Genomic DNA, 21,511 nt, shown 5'->3' with positions numbered 1-21,511 from the left:
TGGAAAGGTCTCATGTCATACACTTTCTAGATCATTTCATACAAGTGCAATTCTGTTTGCTTAGAAAAGAATTACTTTCCCCTGGCTGGGCCCCATCTCAATTGATTCTGAACTCCCCAAGTGAAGACGGAACTGATTGCTGCCCTGTTGAAGTAGCTTTGAGGGCTCCTCACTGGCAGGAGATGGAAGCTCCTGACTCCTCATTTAATCCAATAGCCAAGAGTCTTTACTTATGATTTAGCTTGAAATTGGGTCTTGGAAATTTTGAAGTACATTTTTCATAGAAAAAAATGAAGTAGCTATCAAGTAAATGTGGCCTTCGATTACATATATATATATATAATCTTCAGCGTCTCTCCAGGTTATGAGTATCTCTAAAATCCACTTACTACTCATAGAAAATAATACATAGCAACACTGCAGCCGACTCCCAATTATCCCGGGTCTGTTCATCTGTTCACTTCTGGAGTTTTTTTTTCAGCTGCCCCTCTGCATCTCATTACCCATTAACATTCTCAAAGAGCGTGCATGAATAGAAGAAAGAATAATGGAAATCCAGACATGCCTGTGAGTTAATAGCTGAACATTACATCTTATTAAAAATCCGCCCTTTTCTGAATGACAGTTACAAGTGGAAAACAAAATAAGTTTATGATTAATCTCTAAATGTTAACAGTTCTTGCTGAATCTGGTATAATGTAACGACTCACACACAAGCTTACTGAGTATCCACTTGTTTTCTTTCTTATAGTTTTAATAAGATTAACATGTTGTACTTAAGAAAGTCACAATTGTCTCCCAGTATCTCAAACTCATGGTTTTCAAAGAATTGGCAAGTAGCTGGCAGATATTGGGTGTAGAAATGTACAAATGGCAAAAGGAAAATTAAATTCTAAGGACTGTGGTATGTATTCTCATAGCAGATATTTTTAATCAAGGTGACCTGAATGATATCTCCTAATCAGCTAAGTCCTGCAATACCTGGCAGAAATGCCACACAAGTTATTTAGTAACATTTGTGTCTCTGAATAATTTTAGATTCAGGTAGCACAAAAATTATATTTTTGTCATGAGAACATAGGATTATAATGATAATGGTGATGTCTGTTGACTCCTCTATGATATGCACTGTTTTAAATGCTTCATTTCTATAAATGGATTACATTCCTGAGTTATGAAGTAATTGACATGACTATTGCCATTTCTGAGATGACGAAACTGAGACTTAGAAACAAGTAACTAGCTTGAGACCTAATAGGCATAAGGAAAGGGCCAAGGCATGGGCCAAGGCACTCAAACTTCATGATTTTCCAGCACAGCCATAGCTAAGGTGGGCTCAGGGTGAACATGCTAATTTCTTCTTATGCACCTTGCACTCATTTTCTCTCTCTTTTCTTAGCTGGCCCTTGCTTTCATTCTTCGTCTTCCATTCAATCCAGATTACCCACACCTGCAAGTCATGTGTCCTCATCACTGTTCTAGCTTCTCTTCCTCAAAAGTCCCAGCTGCCACAAACACGAACCAGTGTACTTGATTTAACATGGTCAGCATTGCTTGCGATTAAGGGGAAAATACTATCCTGCTATGCAATATTCAAGGGTCCTGCTGACAGCTAGGGAAGGTACTTCCATCCTCACCAGATGTTTGTAAAAGACCGACACCATCTAGGCGCAGGGGATAAGAAAGGTTCACTTGAGTGGAGGCTAGTAAACTAAAAATGATGAACACCTTCCAGATGTTGAATTCCCTTAGCTCTTGTCCCTTCGTTCCTACCACTGTTGATATCCTCCCTTTCTTCTATTTGTGTTCCTACCTCTCCTCAGCTAATGTACCTTCATCGATGCGTTGGTTGCGGGCACAAATCAAACACATCAGAATATCTTAAATAATATGTGATTTATATTATGATACCATTATTTATAATACAAGGATCTTACCTTCACTTCTCTACAGATTTTGTTACTTTCTTTAAAAAAATATTTCTTTTGTATAAAATTTGCTGTACAAAGTGATGGATTGCTTAAGAAATCTTAATAGACTGGAATGGTGTCATGCTTCCTTGATTTCACCAGGACAATCAGACTTGCAAGGCTAGCCTCCACTATATAGTGTGCTAGAGCCCAGCCTGGATTACATGAGGCACTGAGACCCTGTCTCAAAGCAGGGAGGGGAGGGGCACTGGAAAAGAGGCTCATTGGTTAAGAGCACTTGCTGCCAGTACAGAAGACCTTGGTTCTGTTCTCAGTATCCACATAGTGAATCACAATCGCCACTAACTTTGGTTCCACGAGATCCATTACCCTCTTCTAGGTTCATGGGCAATGTATGCACATAGTGTGTATACATACACCTAGATACACACAGACACATATACATATATACATGCATGCATACACACAGAGATACATAAATAGATATATAGATACATACACAAATACATAGATAGATGATAGATACATACACAGATACATAGATAAACGATAGATACATTCATACACAGATAGATACATACATACATACATGACAGATACATACATACACAGATAGATACATACACAGATGCATAGACAGATGATAGATATATACATACACAGATAGATACATATATATATACATACACAGATACATAGATAGATGATAGTTCATATACACAGATGATAGATAGATAGATAGATAGATAGATAGATAGATAGATAGATGAGACTTTTGAGACAGAGTTTCATTACATAGCTCTGACTTGCTTCTGGAACTCATTATATATACCAGACTTTCCTTGAACTCATAGAGATCCACCTGCCTCTACTTCCATCTTGCTGAGAATAAAGGCATTGCTACAACACCCACCTAAATAAATAATTTTTTAAAGAAAAGGAAGAAATTTTCATTCAAGTATAGAATGTAATTTATATAATTTATCTATACAGTCACCTTCAATTGCCACTAATCTCTTTAAATTTCCCAAATAATTCTCATACTGGTTTCATATATCTATATCATTAAATCTAGACTATGATGTGGGAAAAATATGTGTTCTGTGCAAAGAATGATCTGCAATAGTCGTGCCTGCAGTTTTGAATAAGTGAGTTTAGGAAGTAGTAAACAAAAGAAAAAAACAGCAAGTAAGTAGATAGATAAGAGCAACAAATAGACAGCAAAACATTATCAAATCAGTTTACAACACCCCACAGAGATGGCTCTGGTATCCTGACTGCGAGGACAAAGAAAAGTAACTTCATTAAATCAGGAACTTGCAACCATCCCGTGGAAGCAAATGGGGAAGTGGAGGTAGTCAGGTAGGTTCCCTGCTGAACTTTCTCTTTACAGATGAGCTTTCAGCTTCTATTTGCCACCACAAAAATTTTTGTCCTCTGGGATGAACAGTAGTAACCTTTACTAGAAATATTTTACCTTCTAGCTATTCACAAAGAGGCAATGTTTTTAATGCCTTTCTGGATGCTTGCTATTTGCTAGGTTAGCATGGGGTGGAGGTGTACAGCCGACATGACCTTTATTATTCTTTTTCTGCTAATCTGGAACTCAGTTTGTTGTTGTTATTGTTGAAAGTCCTTGAGATAAATATTAGGTTATGTGTGTAAGATCTCTCTGATTTTTTTAATGTGCTTGTAGCTATAATCTTCCCTCTCAGGAACACTTTTATTGTATCTTACAGGTTCTGAAATAGTGTGTTTTTGTTTTCATTTGATCCCAGGATTTTAAAGTTTTCCCCTCCTGATTTCTTTGACAGCCCACTAAGCATCAACAAATTGCTCAATCTCTTAACATTCTTCTATTTTCTGCTATTTCACCTGCAGTTAATTTCTAAATTTCCTCTTGTATTAGATAGAATATACAAGGTTTTGCTTTGCAGATTCATCAACAAAAGTAGCATATGGTCTGCTTTGGTGAAGATTCTAGAAGCTGCTGACAAGACCATGTATTTTACAGCTTTTAAACAGACTGTTCTGTAGATTAAATGTCCTGTAGACATCTCTTGATACATAGGGTCATTTAACTCATACTCCTCTGTTGGTTTTTTATTTAATTTTTAATAATTTAATATATAAGTACTATAGTTACATGATTTTTCAATTTTCTTCTCTTCACTTTCAACTCCTCCCATGTCTTCATTTCCTCTCAAAATCATGACTCTTCATCTTTATTATTCTAAGGGGTGTGTGTGTCTGTGTGTATGTGTCTGTGTGTGTGTGTGTGAGAGAGAGAGAGAGAGAGAGAGAGAGAGAGAGAGAGAGAGAGAGAGAGAGAGAGAGAGAGAGAGAGAGAGAGAGAGAACCTGATGAATCTATCTAGTGTTGCTCATGTGTGTATGTGCTTAGTGCTGACCACTTGGGACTGGCTAGCCTATAAAGGACTCTTTCGTGGAGAAGATTCATTATCTTTTCAATCTGGATTGCCTATTAGTCAGAAGTACAGTATCAGTATCATCTATTACTATTTTGTTGAAGTTGATCAGTGCCTTTAAGCCCAATAGTATTTATGGTTTTTTTAATTGGTTGTCCTGATGTGTTACATCTTTTTGAAAGTTTGTCCCCTTCTGTGACGTTGCCTCAGTTATCATGCATTGCTGTAGTTTGTGTTTATCATGGAAAGGTATTTTTCCTTCAAGAAGGGTTTTTTTCTGAATACAACAATCTAGGTTAACAGCTTTTTTTTTTTAGTGCCTGACACAGCACTCTATGCCCTCTTGAATTTTAGAATTTCTGTTGAGACACCTGCTATTAATGGGGTAGGATTACATAGTATTTGACTAGATACTTCTCTTACAGCTTTCAGTAGTCTTTGCTCTGTGTACTTAGTGTTTTAAATATAAAATACAAATATATGATATACATACAATATGATATGAGAAGTTTCTTTTCTCCTTTCATCTGTTTGATGTCCTAAATACCTCCTAAGATCTGTACAACCATCTCTTTCCCAAGGTTCAAGAACATTTCTTCAATATCATCGAATATGTTTTATATGCCTTTAGCTTACACTTCATCATCAATGCTTTTAAGCTTTGACCTTTAATGGTGTCCAGTAACCTTACACATTCTATTTATATTTTGCTTCGTTCTCTAGTGTTGCATGAATGTCTAGTTTATCTGCCTTATCTTCAGGCCTTGGTATTCTTTACTCTGCTTCATCTATTGATAAGACTTTCTTCTGGGTTGCTCAACTGGTTGAGATACTTGTTCAGAAAGTTTTTATTTAATTTTTACAGCATTTCTGTCTCTTTATTGAATCCCTCTTTCACATCCTGCATCATCTTTCTTGCATTACTCGGGTATTTATTTATATTATCTTTGAATTAATTTAAAAGTTTGTTGAAATCCCTTTTTGTTAGGTTGAGCATCATTATAATCATATATTTTTTAATTCTTTGGAATTTAGATTCATTCTCAATGGAATCCACTACAGTAGCACTATTAATTTTTGAAGAAGTTGTATTGCCTTGATTTTTTTTTCCATTTCTTGTTTTCCTGTTGGGACTGAGTCCCTGTTTGGATTTGTTTTGTTAATATAATGTACTTTAATTATCTATGAGGCTGACTTCCAAAAGCAAGTCCCCTGAGGCTCAGTGAAAGCAGTCTATTTAAACTGTTGCTGAATCAACAGTCGAGTGTCAGATGTCTGCCAGAGCTCTTCTCTGTGGAAGCTTCCCTTCATGTGTAACAGGAGCCTCTGCTGGCCACACTTCCCTTTGCAGTCTGTGGGCTCTACAGCCTCTTTCATGCTCCAAGACTCCCCTGTTCGTACAGCCTGAGTGGCTGACGCAGTTTCCTGCGAGAGCAAAGCAAACAACATCACTTACAACTCGATAGGTGGATCTGTCTCCGTGCTTTCAAAACCCACACAGCGTTGAACTCTTACTAGAGGAATGAGGGGGCTGTGGAAGCCAAGTGTTTAGATGGAGCTTCAGAGTCCCTCAGACCCAGTGACAAGTAAATTCATGGCCGACAGGTGAACCGGAGATTAGGTTGATCATTGATCCAAGATTCAGATTCTGCCGTTTTCTTCAGTGGTGGATACAGTAACTTGACATTGAGGGTGGCCCTACAACCCACTCTACACTTCTAAGTCTTAATTTTTAATCTTTTTCTTCTGAACTTGTTACAGTATCAGTGTCTATGACTGCTTCCTTGGCTCTCTCCCACCCTGGGGCTGTGTTGTGACCTGTCATTTGATTCTGTATATTAATATGCTCACTTCTTCAGGGTAGAAGTAAATGGCTGAAGGAGTTCCAAACAGCTCATAGAACTTTCAAAGACAGAAAAAAAAAGGCCACTTTGTATCTGTATTTCTTCTAAAACAGTGGTTCTCAACTTTCCTAGTGTTGTGGTGATTATTTTTGTCAAAATTATTCTGTTCATTTCGATAAAATCATTTTCTTTGCCACTTCATAACTGTAATTTTGTTACTGTTGTGACCTGTAATGTAAATATTTTTGGAGACAGAGGTTCGCCAAAGGAGTTGAGGCCCACAGGTTCTAAAAAGTGCTAAACCTATCCATTCACATCTTATTTTGTAAAATTATTCCTATTCTGGGGAATAGGACCATTGTTGGCAGCCATGAGTCAGTAACTTGATTTGAGACCAGACTTTCCTAAGGCATATGATCATGTGGGAGGGGAGGTAACTGAATATATTTGAAGCTTAAGGCCCAAGGATTGGATATTGGAAAAGCAACATATAGTAACTTCTGATTAAGACAAGAAAGTATTTTTTACCTTCAAGTGAAGGAAATGATGTTGAACATATTTTATCCTAAGTATTTTTCCCATGTATATTTCGTTCATCTTAATTAAGTTTTGGAAATGTCACACACATATACAATGTGTCGTGATTATATTCAACTCCCATTACACAATCTAATCCCCTCTCCTCTCCCTCTGAACAGTTTCTTCTACCCAATTAGTTTCTTTGTTTCTTTTGCGATTTCTTTTTTGAGCCACTGAGTATTTTTAAGGTTGTTTGCACAGTGAGCATAGGGGATAATTTTGTTGAGATTGGTCCACTAGTTGGTAGGTAAAACTGAAGAAAATGCCACCCTCTCCCTTGGCAATCAGTAACTGCCAATAATTCCTCAGGAAGGAGAACTGGTTGGTGGTGGTCCTGTCTATGGTCGATTGTCAAAGTGCCTAGTATATGCAGAATCTGTATGAATATCCTTAACTGCTTTTTGTTCATGATTGCCGTGGGTGTGTCATCTCCAGACAGAGGTACTTCACACATTGCTCCCCATCATCTGTCTCTTAAGTTCTTTCCAGTCCCTCTGCTGCAACATTCTTGGAGAAGATGATATAGATGCCCCATTTATATCTGAGCTCTTCTCAGTCATGTATTCTCAGCACATTGACCAGCTAACAGTCTCTGCATTATCCTTCACCCATGGCAAGAGAGCAAGAATGTGAGAATGTGAGAGACAGACAGACAGACAGACAGACAGACAGACACACACACACACACACACACACAGAGACAGAGACAGAGACAGAGACAGAGAGAGCACATCTCTGCCCAAAGTTAACAGCTCTGCTCTAAGACCATAAGAATAAATATCCAAAAGACTTTATAACATGTCATCAGTTGAAAAAACAATAGCAGGTCCCCATGACCTCCACAGCCATAGAGTTTTGACTTGGCTTATAATGCCAGGCATGTATTCCTTCTCATAGTATGGGCCTCAAATTCAATCAGAAAGCAGTTAGTTAGTACCACCACCCCCTCAGCCACTGCTACCACCACCACCAAAAAAAAAAAAGTTATGGCACCAGTAAGCATGTGATGACTGGCAAGTTGGTTTTACAATACACATGGCCCATATCTTGGTGCTGACAAATTTTATCCCCCAACAGCCTCCATAGCAACTTCCAGAGCTGGGAGCACTAGCCAGCTGAAAGGGAGCTTCCAGCTTAATTTCTCCATTCTCCAACCAAAGTGTGTGTTATCTTCTGCAGTTAAGAGCAATCAGTGGCCCTGGGCGGTGGTGGCGCACGCCTTTAATCCCAGCACTCGGGAGGCAGAGGCAGGCAGATCTCCGTGAGTTCAAGCCTGGGCTGGACTGATAGCCTCCAAAACAATACAGAGAAACCCTGTCTCGAAAAACCAAAAAAAAAAAAAAAAAAAAAAAAAGAGCAATCAGTGGCAATAGTGTGTATTGTTTTGAGAGATTCTGGGACATTTCTAGTCAACAATTCTAAAAGAGTCATCCTTAACTTGACATTGATATTTTAATTTAAAAGCTCGTGATTTCTGGAAGTAGCATTTTCCACGAATGTAGCATACTTTTGTTCAAAGCTCACTCTTTTAATACTACGTTTTCAGCTAGTGTATCTAGTAGATGTCTCCTTATGTCTCTTTCATACATTCTTTGTTCCTGTTGTCCCTCTGTCCCACTCCCACCTTTCCCCCAGTCTCCTGATCATATTTATGTAAAGTTTTTCACACTGATCATTCCCTACACTTTACTTCCTTGTCTTTTCCTCTCTTATCCTCTTATTGTTTCCCCACTCCTTAACTCTTTTCCTGCCTCCCCAACTCCACAAACACTTCCTCCAGCTTAAATGCAGAAATCTAAACCTCTGAGGCTAGGAACCACATAAGAGAATGGATACAGTGTTTGTGTTTGGGGGCCTGAATTAGCTCATTCGGTGTCTTTTCCAATTCCATTCATTCCTTTGCAAATTTCACAATTTCACTCTTTTTGTACCTGAATAAAATACCACTTTGTGTATGTACCACATTTCCACTATCCATTCACCAGCTGATGGACATCTAGGCTAATCCCATTGCCCAACTACCATGAATAGAGCAGCAACAAACAAGGGCATGCAGAGTTTTCCTTGGCTTTGCTTTTGTTTTAATAGCAGAAGGGTCAGAGATATATCTCAGTTGTGAGCACTCACCAAGGATACACAGGATTCTGCGATGAAAAACCAGAACACAGCATTCTGGGTACAAATACCCAGTGCAAAGTGCCAAAACCCTGGAATCCTTCTAAAAGGAGTTTACTCTTTCTTTTTCTCTCTTCTTCAACCTCTGTCTGAGTCCAAGACTCACCAATTGACTAAAAGCCTTGTGTGACACACTTATTTGAAATCCCTGAGAACACTGACTGAAAGGAAGCATTTTGACACAATGATTTTGACAATTACTATATCCTGAACCTGTAGTCCCCTATATAGACCAAGGGGGACATTCTCCTCCAAGCAGTGGAAATCACACAATCTCATTCTTTTACCTTTGACTTCTTCATGCACATGAGCTTCAACCTCTTTGCTTTTTACACTGGTTTTCCAATAGCATCTTTGCTTGATTTTTTTTCTCAGACTCCCCCATTGACACTGTTTGGTATTTCCACAAAAATGCCAACTACTGCACAGCAGGTAGCATTTCCCATGACTTTCCATAATAATGACTCAACTTCACGCTGACCTTGATTATAATTTTCTACAGTAGGTGGTGTAGCTTGGTACTGTCAGAAATTAACTGATAGTTACTCTGCATTTGTGACAACAGATAGTTTTTTGATGTTTTGAAACATGTCTTAATACATAGCCCTGGCTGGCCTGGAATTCACTGAGTAGACCAGGTTGGCCTAGAACTCATAGAAATCTATGACTAATAGCATGTACCACCACATCCAGCTCTGAAATAATTATTTTTAAGGAAACCTTCTAGTAGGGCTTCTACACAGCTAGTTTGTGTGCATGTCCAGCTGAGGGTTCTGACTGAGGATTTTACACATGCAACAAACCTGAGGCTTTGCATGAACACCAAAAACAAGAGGATTTGATAACAGCGACTGCATCTAAAGTCTGGAACTTTACACTCCACATGTCTACCTAGTACATATTCCACATAACCTAGCTATGAAGAAATCTACAAAGAGTATTCAAAACTCATCAGGATTCTGGGAGGCCCTTTCAGTCCTTCCGTTATTGGTGAAAACTACTTCCCAGACAGGTTGCTTCAATCTTGCTCCTATGTGTGTTTCTTCTTCTACTTGCCTAGGTTCTTTATTCATACAAATGCCCTATTCTTCTTCTGTGTCCCCCACACTGCTCTTGATCCCCAAGATCCAGTCCAGACTCCAAGTAACAGCACTGTGATCCTGAGAAGGTTGGATCCTAAGCAGTTTGAATGCTGTAACAATCATATCTTGAACTAGATGACTTATAGATAACAAGTATTTATTTCTCACTGCTCTGGAAGCTAGCAGCCTAAACTCAGCATGTGCCACATCGGCCACTCTGTAGGCTCTCTGAGTGTCCACAGGACAGAATATACCAGTCAGAATCTGTGGTGTTTTATCCTTCACCTCAGGTGACAGGTAACCCTTTCTCCGTATGATAATGATCACACAGACCATGCAATAGGAGGTGGAGGTCATCAGTAACTATCTAAAAGGTTGTATACCTCAAATTTCTTACAATCTCTTTTGTCTCAAGCAACATATTTTCACCATCATCGCCTTTTGTCTTTGTCATGAACCTTAATCTCCAGTTCTCCTTGACTTTTTTTTTGCTTTTTTTATTTAAATTAGAAACAAGCTTGTTTTACTTATCAATCCCAGTTCCCTCTCCTTCCCATCCTCCCAAAGCCCCCAACGACCTTCTATCCCATCCTCTTTCTGCTCCCCAAGGAGGATGAAGCCTTCCATGGGAGGTCTTTAAAGTCTGTCATATCATTTAGAGCAGGGCCTAGGCCTTCCCCTGTGTGTCTAAGCTGAGAGAGTATCCCTCTATGTGGAATGGGTTCCTAAAGTCTATTCGTATACTAGGGATAAATACCAGAGGCCCCATAGATTGCCCAGGCCTCCTAACTGACACCCACGTTCAGGGGGTCTGGGTCAGTCCTTTGCTGGTTTCCCAGCTATCAGTCTGGTGTTCTTGAGCTCTCCCTTATTCAGGTCAGCTGTTTCTGTGGGTTTCTCCAGCCTAGTCTTGACCCCTTTGCTCATCACTCCTCCCTCTCTGCAACTGGATTCCAGAGTTCAGCTCAGTGCTTAGCTGTGGGTGTCTGCTTCTGTTTCCATCAGCTACTGGATGAAGACTCTAGGATGGCATATAAGGTAGTCATCAATCTCATTATAGGGGAAGGGCATTTAAGTTAGCCTCTCCACTATTGCTTAGATTGTTAGTTTCTCCTTGACTTTTTAAAAAACATTTCCATTACCTACTTTTCTTTGAGAGTATTTGGGTTTGTGACACTTAGTATAACCAAGGATCTCATCATACTCTTATTATATATATGTATATGTGTGTGCATGTATATGTATATATATGTATGTATGTATAATTATACCAGTGCCCTCAAACTTGTTTATGTAGCTACATATTCTATTCAATACAACCTTTCAAAATGCATATTATCAAAAAATTATATTATTAGTGGAACAAAAAATAAATAAAATAAAATGTGAGCCCAGGAAATCAGCTACTTGGTGACCAATTCAATGTTTGACTTAGGCTAGCACACTCCTGTGTAATGCATAGCCCCTTCTCAAGCTCATCAAGAGGTTTTAGAAGTATTCTTGGTCATTTCAAAGAGTATAATCAGAACCAAGAGATAAGAAATAAAATTTTTAGTTCAATGTCACAAAAGCCTAACCCCAGCTGATAAACATCCCACACAACTGGAAGCATTCAAGCCAAGCTTGGAAGATCTGTAGGCAAGAGGACCCTAAAGGAGATCAATCAGACATCCTTTAAGAAATGTTCTAAGCCTGAGTCTCTAAAACGTGCTCTGTTCTCCTGATGGGAAATAGTGCCTTTGCCCATTAGCCTCACAGGCGATTTCATACTGAGGAGCAGTGGAGGGAAGGAAGGATTGACTAAAGGATGCTAGAGATAAATTATTACAGGGGTCTCATGTTTCTTTGACACAGAAGACTCCTTCCTATTTCTTTTCACCTCTCACTAGTCACTGTTTCTAGTCTTCCTCCGGGACTGGACATGACCCTTAATGTTCTGAAAAGTATTGAAGTCCTCCGTCTATCATTGTGAGGTATATGCGTGTGCACAGAGAAGTGCATTATAATGTAACCAGTAAGGAAGACGCAACTCAGGAATCCTTCTCACAAGCAGTTTATTCAGGAATTTGAACAAATCTTCTGACCCCAGGGAGTGCCTGCCCACAGCTTAAAAAGGCCCTTGGGCGGCCAACCCCGGTAAGCCATGTGGCGACAGCAGATAGGTCCACATACGAGGAAGCAAGCCAGATACCCAGCCTTGACCAAATAAGGAGTTGTTTATCACAGAGAGCATTTGCTATCGGGCTAGCAGAGGCGGAAGCCAGCGCCATCTTAAGGGTGCGGCATTTCGCAGCTCTCTACATTATAAAATTCGGATAGGTCCTCACTTGGTAGATTCCTGTCCAAGAAAGGTATTTGAGAGGTACTGCTTGGGGCTAGCATTTTCCTGGATTTGGGATTAGGAGCTGTGCAAAGACGTGACCTTTTCAAGGGTTACTGCTGTCTCTCCTCAGCTATAGTACGGATTTTGCACAGGGATGAACAAAAGGCCTCTTTTCCACCCCCAGCCTCTCACTTTTTAAAAACGGTCCGCGTGACCTCTGAAACTTTCACAAAATAAGCACAGACATGACCATTACCCAAATCACAGAATTTAGCCTGTATTTAGGAGAAGTATTTTTCCACTCATGGAGGTTTTTTTTTTCCCTCCCATCTGTGTATCTCAGTTATTTCCTTCAAAAGCACAAAAAGAAACCAACATGACACAATTTTAAAATTACATTTAATCGGGTTCATGGTGTGTTCTACTTGGTAAGGAAGGGGAGAAAGGTTAGAGAAAGGCCAAGATCCTTTATCTGCAAGGGACGGCTGACATAGAAAAAGACAAGCTGCTCAGTCCTTGCTTTATGCCGTCTGCAGCAGGATACTTTCTTTCATTGCCCCAAATTCCCTTTATTTTATTTTCAATGTCCGGCCTTTCCAAATCTTCCCTCTCTGCAGTGCTCCCCTCCACTGCATGGATTGTGCATAACCATTGTTCCTGCACTCCAAAAATTCTGAGGCCCCAGATGATTATTGTCCCCAGTTACAAAGCACCATTTGCCTGCAAAGCCTTTCAAGTCCCACTCGAGAGAGACGTCACATCTTACATTAATCTAGACCAACGGGAACTGGTATGCACACCATTCTGCTGAACCTGGGGGCTGTTTCACAGTTGTGTTCCCACCATTTGTGTTTGGGATGGAAGACATCAGAAGTGGGTAACTCCTTACTTTCTGCACCGGTTCTCTATTTTGCCTAAGTATGCTCTCTGAGATTAGTGATGTAAAACAGTTGCCGTTTAACCTGCGATTTGGTAAGGCAATTCTCCAGATCTTGGCCCAATTCTTTCACAGTCTATGATTCTTCTGGGCTGGCTGGAGGCTGAGAGAAAACCGCAGCTGAAATTCCTAACCTCAGACCCAAGGTGGTCTCTTGACACCCAGTAGGTAGGCTGGGTCACATGGGAATGATAGGTTCTTAAGAACAATACCAGCCGGACCCGAAAAGCCTCTTGAAGATTTTGTTCAATTGATCAAGGTATATGTCAATCTGACCAGAGTTTTTCCAACCTATTTGATGAGCAAATAAATAATGCAGATTTGCAATCTATAGTTTTCTGGACCATTATAAAGCCTGACTTCTTTTTTTTTTATAGAATAGTTATGTATGATATATACAGTGTTCTCCCCACATGTATGCCTGCAGGCCAGAAGAGATCTTGTTACAGATGGTTGTGAACCACCATGTGGTTGCTGGGAACTGAACTCAGGACCTCCAGAAGAGCAGACAGTACTCTTAACTGCTGAGTCATCTCTCCAGCCCCTGACTTCTTTTGTTAAGGTTGGAAATCCCTAAATATGGTTCAAGGAGACAAATCACATCCTTTTAGAGATGGTACAAAACAAGGTTCCCAACATTATCTCACCTTTAATTCAGAAGCCTTCTTGAATGTTTAAATGCAAAAGGGTAAGAGCAGTTTATTAACATATCTTAATCTGATCTCCTTTACTTACATCACTCTATAAGGAGGGTTCCTGAGCCAATGCTATCCAGAGCAATGATGTCCCTGAAATCTGAATGTGGTTTGTCACTTACTTGGCCAAGATTGCCTCAGTATTTGTTCTAATAGAGGCAGTCTTTCTATGCTAGGAATTTACCAAGCTTTTAAAAAGTGCTTTGATTATCTGCTAGTAGATTATAAACACAAATCTATGAAAACTGACTTTTTTGGGGGAGGGGATAGGGTGTCTAGACAAGGTTTCTCTGTGTAGCCCTGGCTGTTTTGGAACTCACTCTGTAGTTGAGGCTGACCTTGAACTCAAAGATCTGCCTGCCTCTGCCTTCTTAATGCTGGGATTAAAGGCATGCGCCACCTCCACCCAGTCAAAAATTGATTTTTGTGCGAGTGAGCAAAAAGAAAAAGAAAAAAGCATGTTTCAGAAGCTATGAGATTTATGCTTTTACTTTTAATTGGAAAGATTTACAGACAGGAAGATGGTGATGGTAAATTCTAAGGAACTTTTATGAAAATGAGATTAATTACATCCAGCAGCTGGGATCTGACTTTGGAGCCAAATAAAATTCTCTTTAATCCTAGTATCCCAACTAGATTAAGTAAGATGATGCAGTTGAACAAATTTGCTAAACATTCACATTCTCTTTCTCTCCCCCTCCCTCCCTTTTCTCCCTCTCTCCCCTCCCCCTCATTCTCTCTCTCGCCCCACACTCCAGGTATTATACCTGTTTGACAGAGTCATATGAATAATAATGAAATATAATATATGGAAAATTGATCAATGCCAAGCTTGGTATAGGTCCTCAAATTTTAAGTTATTATTTAATAATTCCCTAGTCCCGATTTCTGCATTGATGTTGAAGAATTGAAGTCCTCAAAATGATTAATTTGCATGTCTTCTTTTTCCTTTCTTCCAGTACTTGATAAAGTTCCTGTCATGGGAAATGGAAGGTTTAAGGTCCTCACTCTGAATAATTCATAAAGACAAAAAAATGGTGTTGTCTTTATTCTATTATATGTCATGACTATTTCTCAGGAATCAGTGACTTTATTAAAGACAGCATAGATAATTGTTCTACGAGAGAGGACCTGGCTTACAATAGAAGAACACAGCTACTTGAAAATGTTTATTTGGTGACTGAGGTTGCAACTTAGTTGGGAGAGTACTTGCTTAGTATGAATGAACCTTAGGTTCAATCCCAACATTGCATAAACAACCAGGCACAGTGGTAGATGCTTGTAATCTTAACACTCAGGAGGCAGAGGCAGGGATAAGAAGAAAAGATTTGTTTTAAATGAATGAATAATCAGCAGGTTATGGGCAGATAAGTTATTAAGTATTACTCAGGATTCAATTAACTAAACCTATTGATAAAAATGTCTTTGGAGACCATAGACAAATGCAATGTACCACTGAGGCAAAGGCTGTATTATTAAAACTCTTATCCTATTAATGCTAAGACATTGAGGGTTGATGTGTACAACAAGTGGGAATCAGCATGGTTTTATCAAGATAGTGAAAATCCTGCCTTGGTTTAAGTTGCACTAATTCATTGTTGCTGTTGTCGTTGCTTTTTAAAGATTTACTTTTTGTGTGTATTGTGTGCATGCACATGTACATGTGTGTAAGTACCAAAGAGGCCAGAAAGAGGGCATGGATGCTCTGGGGCTAGAGTTACAGGCAGGTGCAGGGACCCAAACTCAGGTCCTCTGCAAGAGCAACCAGCACTCATAACTGCTGAGCTATCTCTCCAGACCCTGAAATAATGTTTTTAAAACTTTCTTTAAAAACACATTCTAATGATTCTGTTTGAATAAAGATAAAGAATAAAGTGCAGCCAGACAGTAGTGGTGCACACCTTTAATCCCAGCACTCGGGAGGCAAAGATAAGCAGATCTCTGTGAGTTCAAGGCCAGCCTAGTCTACAGAGCTAGTTCCAGGACAGCTAGGCCTGTTACACACAAAAAAAACCCTGTCTTGAAAAACAAAAACAAACAAACAAAAAAGAATAATGATGTGGGATAATGTTCTTATTCACTGTAAAGGTTTGTCACTCATACTGTATAATAAAATACCGATTGGCCAGTAGTCAGGCAGGAAGTATAGGCAGTGGCTAAGCCATCATTACGCTGCAGTCAGCAGCTTCAGCAACATGGACTATATTAATTGTATTTGAAAACTCTCTAGTGCTTCATACCATCACTCAAAGCGAAAGGACTCCTTTAATTAAGTGTCAAGAGCTAGTCCATGAAATTTTGCCAGAATTTCTGCTAACCAGTAAAGTTAACTGACAGTCTTTAATAGAGAATATTAGAAAAATTCATATCATAATTAACATAATTTAAGGTGCTGAGGAGGCATGAATTACTCACAAATGGCATCTTTGATCTTTAAAAGAAAGTGCCCAAATGCAGCAGTCCCTTACATAATAAATTTGTGTAAATTGGTAATGACACTCATTAGTGTAAATTAGTACTTCTGAACATTGCTAATTAGCAAACCTGAGAATAAACGCAATAAAAAAACACAGCATCACTACTAATCAATGAAATGCAGAGTCATTATCAAGTTGCACCTTATCAGTCGACATGGCAGTTATCAAAAAGACCAAAGATAGCAAGAAAGTAAAGGAAACAACAGTTAGTGGACACATAAATTATCACAGCCACTATGGAGAACAGTATGCAAGCTACTTTAAAAATTGAAGATAAAGTCTGGAGAGATGGCTCAGCTGTTAAGATCCAGTTCCCAGAAATCATGTGACGCTCACCGTTACTCCCGTTCTAGAGGATCCAATGTCCCCTTCTGCAGGCACCAAATATGCATGTGATAGTTTGTGAACAAACAATCAAACACAAAAAATTAAAAATTAATATATATATATATATATTAATTTAAAATAGAAGAATCATCTGACCCAGGGATTCCCCTCTGCTGAGTAGACACTCAAAGGAAATGAAGTCAGGATGTGGGAAGTTACCTGATTCCTATGTTTATTGCAGCATTCATTACAAGAGCCACATAGTAGAATGACCTAAGTATTCAGCGACAAGTATACGGATAAAGGAAGCGTGTGTGTGTGTGTGTGTGTGTGTGTGTGTGTGTGTGTGTGTACACAGTGGAATACTACCCAGCTATTTGTGACTTGTGACAAAAGGAGTGAACCTGGGATATTGTACTTAGCAAAATAAGCAAGTTCAGAAACATCTCGTTCACATGTGGAATCTAAAAATGTCAAACCTATTTAGAAACAGAAGAATAGTCATTACCAGGGAGGCCTGGAATAAATAGGTAGGAAGAAAGAGGGGGCAATGATGACAAAAAGACCCGTAATTAAAAATTAGAGAAGATGTTATATGGCTTAATTTGCATTAAAGTGACTGTAGTTAACATCTTTAATTAATTTTCTTAGAAAATGCAAATATTGGACACTACATACTCTTACCACAGAAATTATATTTGTGTTTTAAATGACAAAGATTCCAGGTTCTGTGGAAAGATGCACTGGGACGGGTTTCAGGTAATCTTATCCTTATATAACACATGGAAGATGAAGCAGGAGACCCAACCACAACCTGTAGAATGGGGTCTCTGAGCTTAGAGGGGAACAGTCTAAGTTTAGCAGATTACTGAAGGTACTAGATAGGATATAGATGGCAATTTTGGAAGGCAATCCTATTGTGCCATCCTATATTAGTGGGAATTTAGGGAACAGTACCAGATATGAGGAAAGGCATGTCTAGTCCCTTCTACAGGGTTAACCTCAGTCATCTAACTATTTGCTAATTAGCTGGACTTAAGCACCCCACAGCGTGGATATATCCCCAAAATATTATGTTGTGATACTATGTTGTGAGCAATGAATTCACACAGTTATCTCTCAAATTCTTAGAAATAAGTAAAATAAAACAGTAAGGTAAATAAAAAATCAAATAATATAAGCACTTTATAAGAAAATAATGAAGTTGGCTTTTTTTCTCACCTTCCAGTAGACATCTTTCTTTGGACCTCCAGCTCCCAAATAGTAACAGGGAGACTTGTGTATGAAAGATTGGCCTTATCTTAGGCTTGTTCCCAACTAGCTCTTATAACTTAAATTTATATTAATCTTCATTCTGTCATGTGATTCATTACCTCTCCTCCATTCTGTACACCTGACTTGCTCCACACCTCACTGGAGAATCCTGCCTCTCTTCCTCCCACAGTTGCTATCTCTGCCCAGAGGTCTTGTCTGTCCACTCCTGCTTAGCTATTGGTGTCTTGGCAGAGACACATCTTCACAGTACACAAACAGATTATCCCATACCACACTCTCACCCTACCCACAGGATTCTTGGTCAGAAACACCAACCTCAGTGTTTAGCCATTTCTTATGACATTCCCATATCTCTGTCTTCCCAAATTATAGTTTGCTCTTGCTAATGACAATTTAGCTTTTTTTCCCTTAATTTTCCTCCTCCAAACCCTCCCATCCTTCTAATATAAATTACAATAATTTTAACATGAAACTGTAGTCTTCCTGATATTAATATCTTTACAGTTCTTCTGAGAGAGCCCTTACTTACCCAAGCCCCTACCCAGTGGGTATAGAGTTTGCTGTCATCACTAGGACAGTGTTTCAGTTTTATCTGCAGTTGCAATGTTTAAAATACTCTGACACAAGCAACTTGGGGTAGGTCAGGGTTCCAGGCTGCTGTCCACTCATCACTGCAGGGGAGTCAAGGGAGCAGAAACTTAAAGCAGCTGCTCATATCCACAATCAAGAGCAGAGTAAGCCGGGCGGTGGTGGCGCACGCCTTTAATCCCAGCACTCGGGAGGCAGAGGCAGGCGGATCTCTGTGAGTTCGAGGCCGGGCTGGACCGATAGCCTCCGAAACAATACAGAGGAACCCTGTCTCGTAAAAAAACAAAACAAAACAAAACAAAAAAAAAGAGCAGAGTAAGTGAATGCAAAGAGGACTGTGTGGCCAAGTGTGATGCAGATCTTACTTAGTCTTCATCTTAACAAGTTCCCTTTTGTTCTTGCATCAAGAAGAGCCCAGTGCTGCCAACTCCTCAGAGTCTTGAGTTCTCTGAAGTGTAAATCTGGCCTCTCCATTTATCCTGCTGATACAGAGTTTCTTCCTGGTTTCAGCTAGTTACCTAACTTGTCCATCTATCTGCTTCCCACCTCCAAAGTCATGTTTCTGCTGCCTTTTCTTTTATTCTCTCTTTTTATGGTTTATCTTTTTAAATTATCTCATCACTGCATGTTAGTGAGTTTTCAGAGGGAGCAGGACTAAATATGAATATTCATTCTGGCACCTTCTTGTCTTATTTACGTGTCTCTGTGTGTGTGTGTGTGTGTGTGTGTTAGATCACAATATATAATGCATTATGCATTTCTTTCTATGGATAGAAGTCCAAAAAGTATGAACAGTACTACAGAACAAATTAATAAAAAGTCCAGCCAAATGTTAATAATGCTTTTCCTTAGTTTAAAAAAAAAGCTCTTTGAAAAGTTGAGAGGGGCATTCAAAGAAAATTCTAGATCTCTTTTTAGGGGGTAGAAAGGTAAACTGCACTTTCTCTTGCAATACACATTTTTTAATATGTTGCCTCTCGTTTTATTGTTTTGGATACTGGAGTGTTTATCCTGGGTTCTGTTTTTCATTATTTGTCAAGAAGTTCATAACATGTAAATATAAAACAAGCAACACATCCACTAAGTCACACCAACTCTATCAATCCATGGTCTCCAGTTGTGCTAACAACATTTACCAAGTGCAGTGCATCTGCTTTGGACATGTATGTGCATGTATGTAAAGGCAAATACCTGTTCAAAAGGTAAACCTTTAATTAGAATTATGCTTTTAAAAACTCAAAAGGTTATTTGATTTTGAAACTAATATATTCTGTAAATATGAATAATCGGACTTGTTTTTCAAATTAAATAATTTCTCTCCTTTTCCAGTTTTTATTTCAATAGTGTACTTTTTTAGTTCTACGGTCTTTAAAATCTGATGGATATATGTTCAGTTGCAACAAACATTTCCTTATCACTGTCTTACTCTACAGAAACTCAATGAGATGGTTTCCTAACTCTGCATATAAGCTACCTACTCTCATAGTAGGGTTTTGAGTTTTACTTAGTCATTAATAGTCACCAAGAATATATAAATAAGTAGATGATAGATAAGTAGTTAGGTAAATTATGGATAGATAGAGAGATAGAATAGAATAGATGATGAAACTGTAAGAGAAATCAGCTACATGGATAGGAAGACAATGTCCTGCTGTCATGGAGTTCACAGTGTGTCAAATAAGAGGGCTTCTAAAACAACCAAAAGTAACACAATGTAGTAATTATCATTGCATTAAGAGTGTAGTTCAGCACTTGAGTTCTTTGTAAATTTTGGAGATCAACCCTCTGTCAGATGTGGGATTAGTGAATATTTTTTCCCATTCTGTGGGCTGCCTTTTTGTCTTGCTGACTGTGTCCTTTGCCTTACAGAAGCTTCTCAGTTTCAGGAGGTCCCATTTATTAGTTGTTGATCTTACTGCCTGTGCTACTGGTGTTATGTTCAGGGAGCTGTCTCCTGTACCAATTCGTTCAAGGGTACCACCCACTTTCTCTTCTAAGAGGTTCAGTGTGGCTGGATTTATGTTGAGGTCTTTGATCCATTTGGACTTAAGTTTTGTGCATGGCGATAGACATGGGTCGATCCGCATTCTTCTACATGCCAGTCTCCAATTATGCCAGCACCATTTGTTGAAGATGCTTTCTTTATACCTGGAACTGACTTGTGAAGCAACCTTGTTTCTTATCTAAATTTAAACTGGAAAATAAAATTAAAAAAAAAAAAAACAAAAAAAAGAGTGTAGTTCAGTGGTAGAGCACCCACCTATTATGTGCAAAGCTCTCAGTTCACCCAGAACCACACAACACAAAGACAAACAAAATCCAGCAGGAAGTGTGTGTACCCAGTAAAGGAAGAAAGGGCTAATCCATCTCTTGGAACTGAGGTGTATATCCTAGGGGTAGCAGGTACCTGAAGGACTTGCCACTTGTATCTAAGTCTCTGAACTTGAAGTGATTCTCTCCACACCCCAGTCCGTTTGCTTAGGACAAGTGACAATAAAATGCTAGAATGTAAATAAAGTGCTAGAATGCAAAATAAATTTGCATAGTTTTCGAAACAGCACAAGTTGCATGCATTCTGGATTTTAAACAGTTTCTTCTACTCATTCTGAGGTTCACCCCATTTTGGTGCTCCTTACTGCTTATTGGTGCTCCATGAACTTTACAGCCATCCTATTGCAAATTAGACATGCAGAGATTTCCAGCCAAGTAGTACACAAAAGGAGAAAAGGATGGGTTGCATGTGTGGATAACACTCCTTGAAGAGCAGCCCATGTTGGTGATGCCTATCTACTACCAGAGGATCTGTGAGTCATTTAGTATACCTGGAGCATGGGATGGAAAGACCACAAT

General features: G+C 39.1%; 1 protein-coding gene across 4 annotated transcripts in view; it reads left to right on the top strand.

The window, feature by feature from the left end:
* Positions 1-21,511, top strand: part of Kcnq5 (potassium voltage-gated channel subfamily Q member 5) — a 500,328-nt gene that overhangs the window by 442,336 nt on the left and 36,481 nt on the right. The window lies entirely within an intron of this gene.

The sequence above is a fragment of the Mesocricetus auratus genome, unplaced genomic scaffold (assembly GCF_017639785.1).
Source record: "Mesocricetus auratus isolate SY011 unplaced genomic scaffold, BCM_Maur_2.0 Super-Scaffold_100021, whole genome shotgun sequence".
Taxonomy (NCBI): Eukaryota; Metazoa; Chordata; class Mammalia; order Rodentia; family Cricetidae; genus Mesocricetus; species Mesocricetus auratus.
The sequence above is the reverse complement of the archived record's forward strand: the minus strand, read 5'-3'. Positions and strand labels throughout refer to the sequence as shown.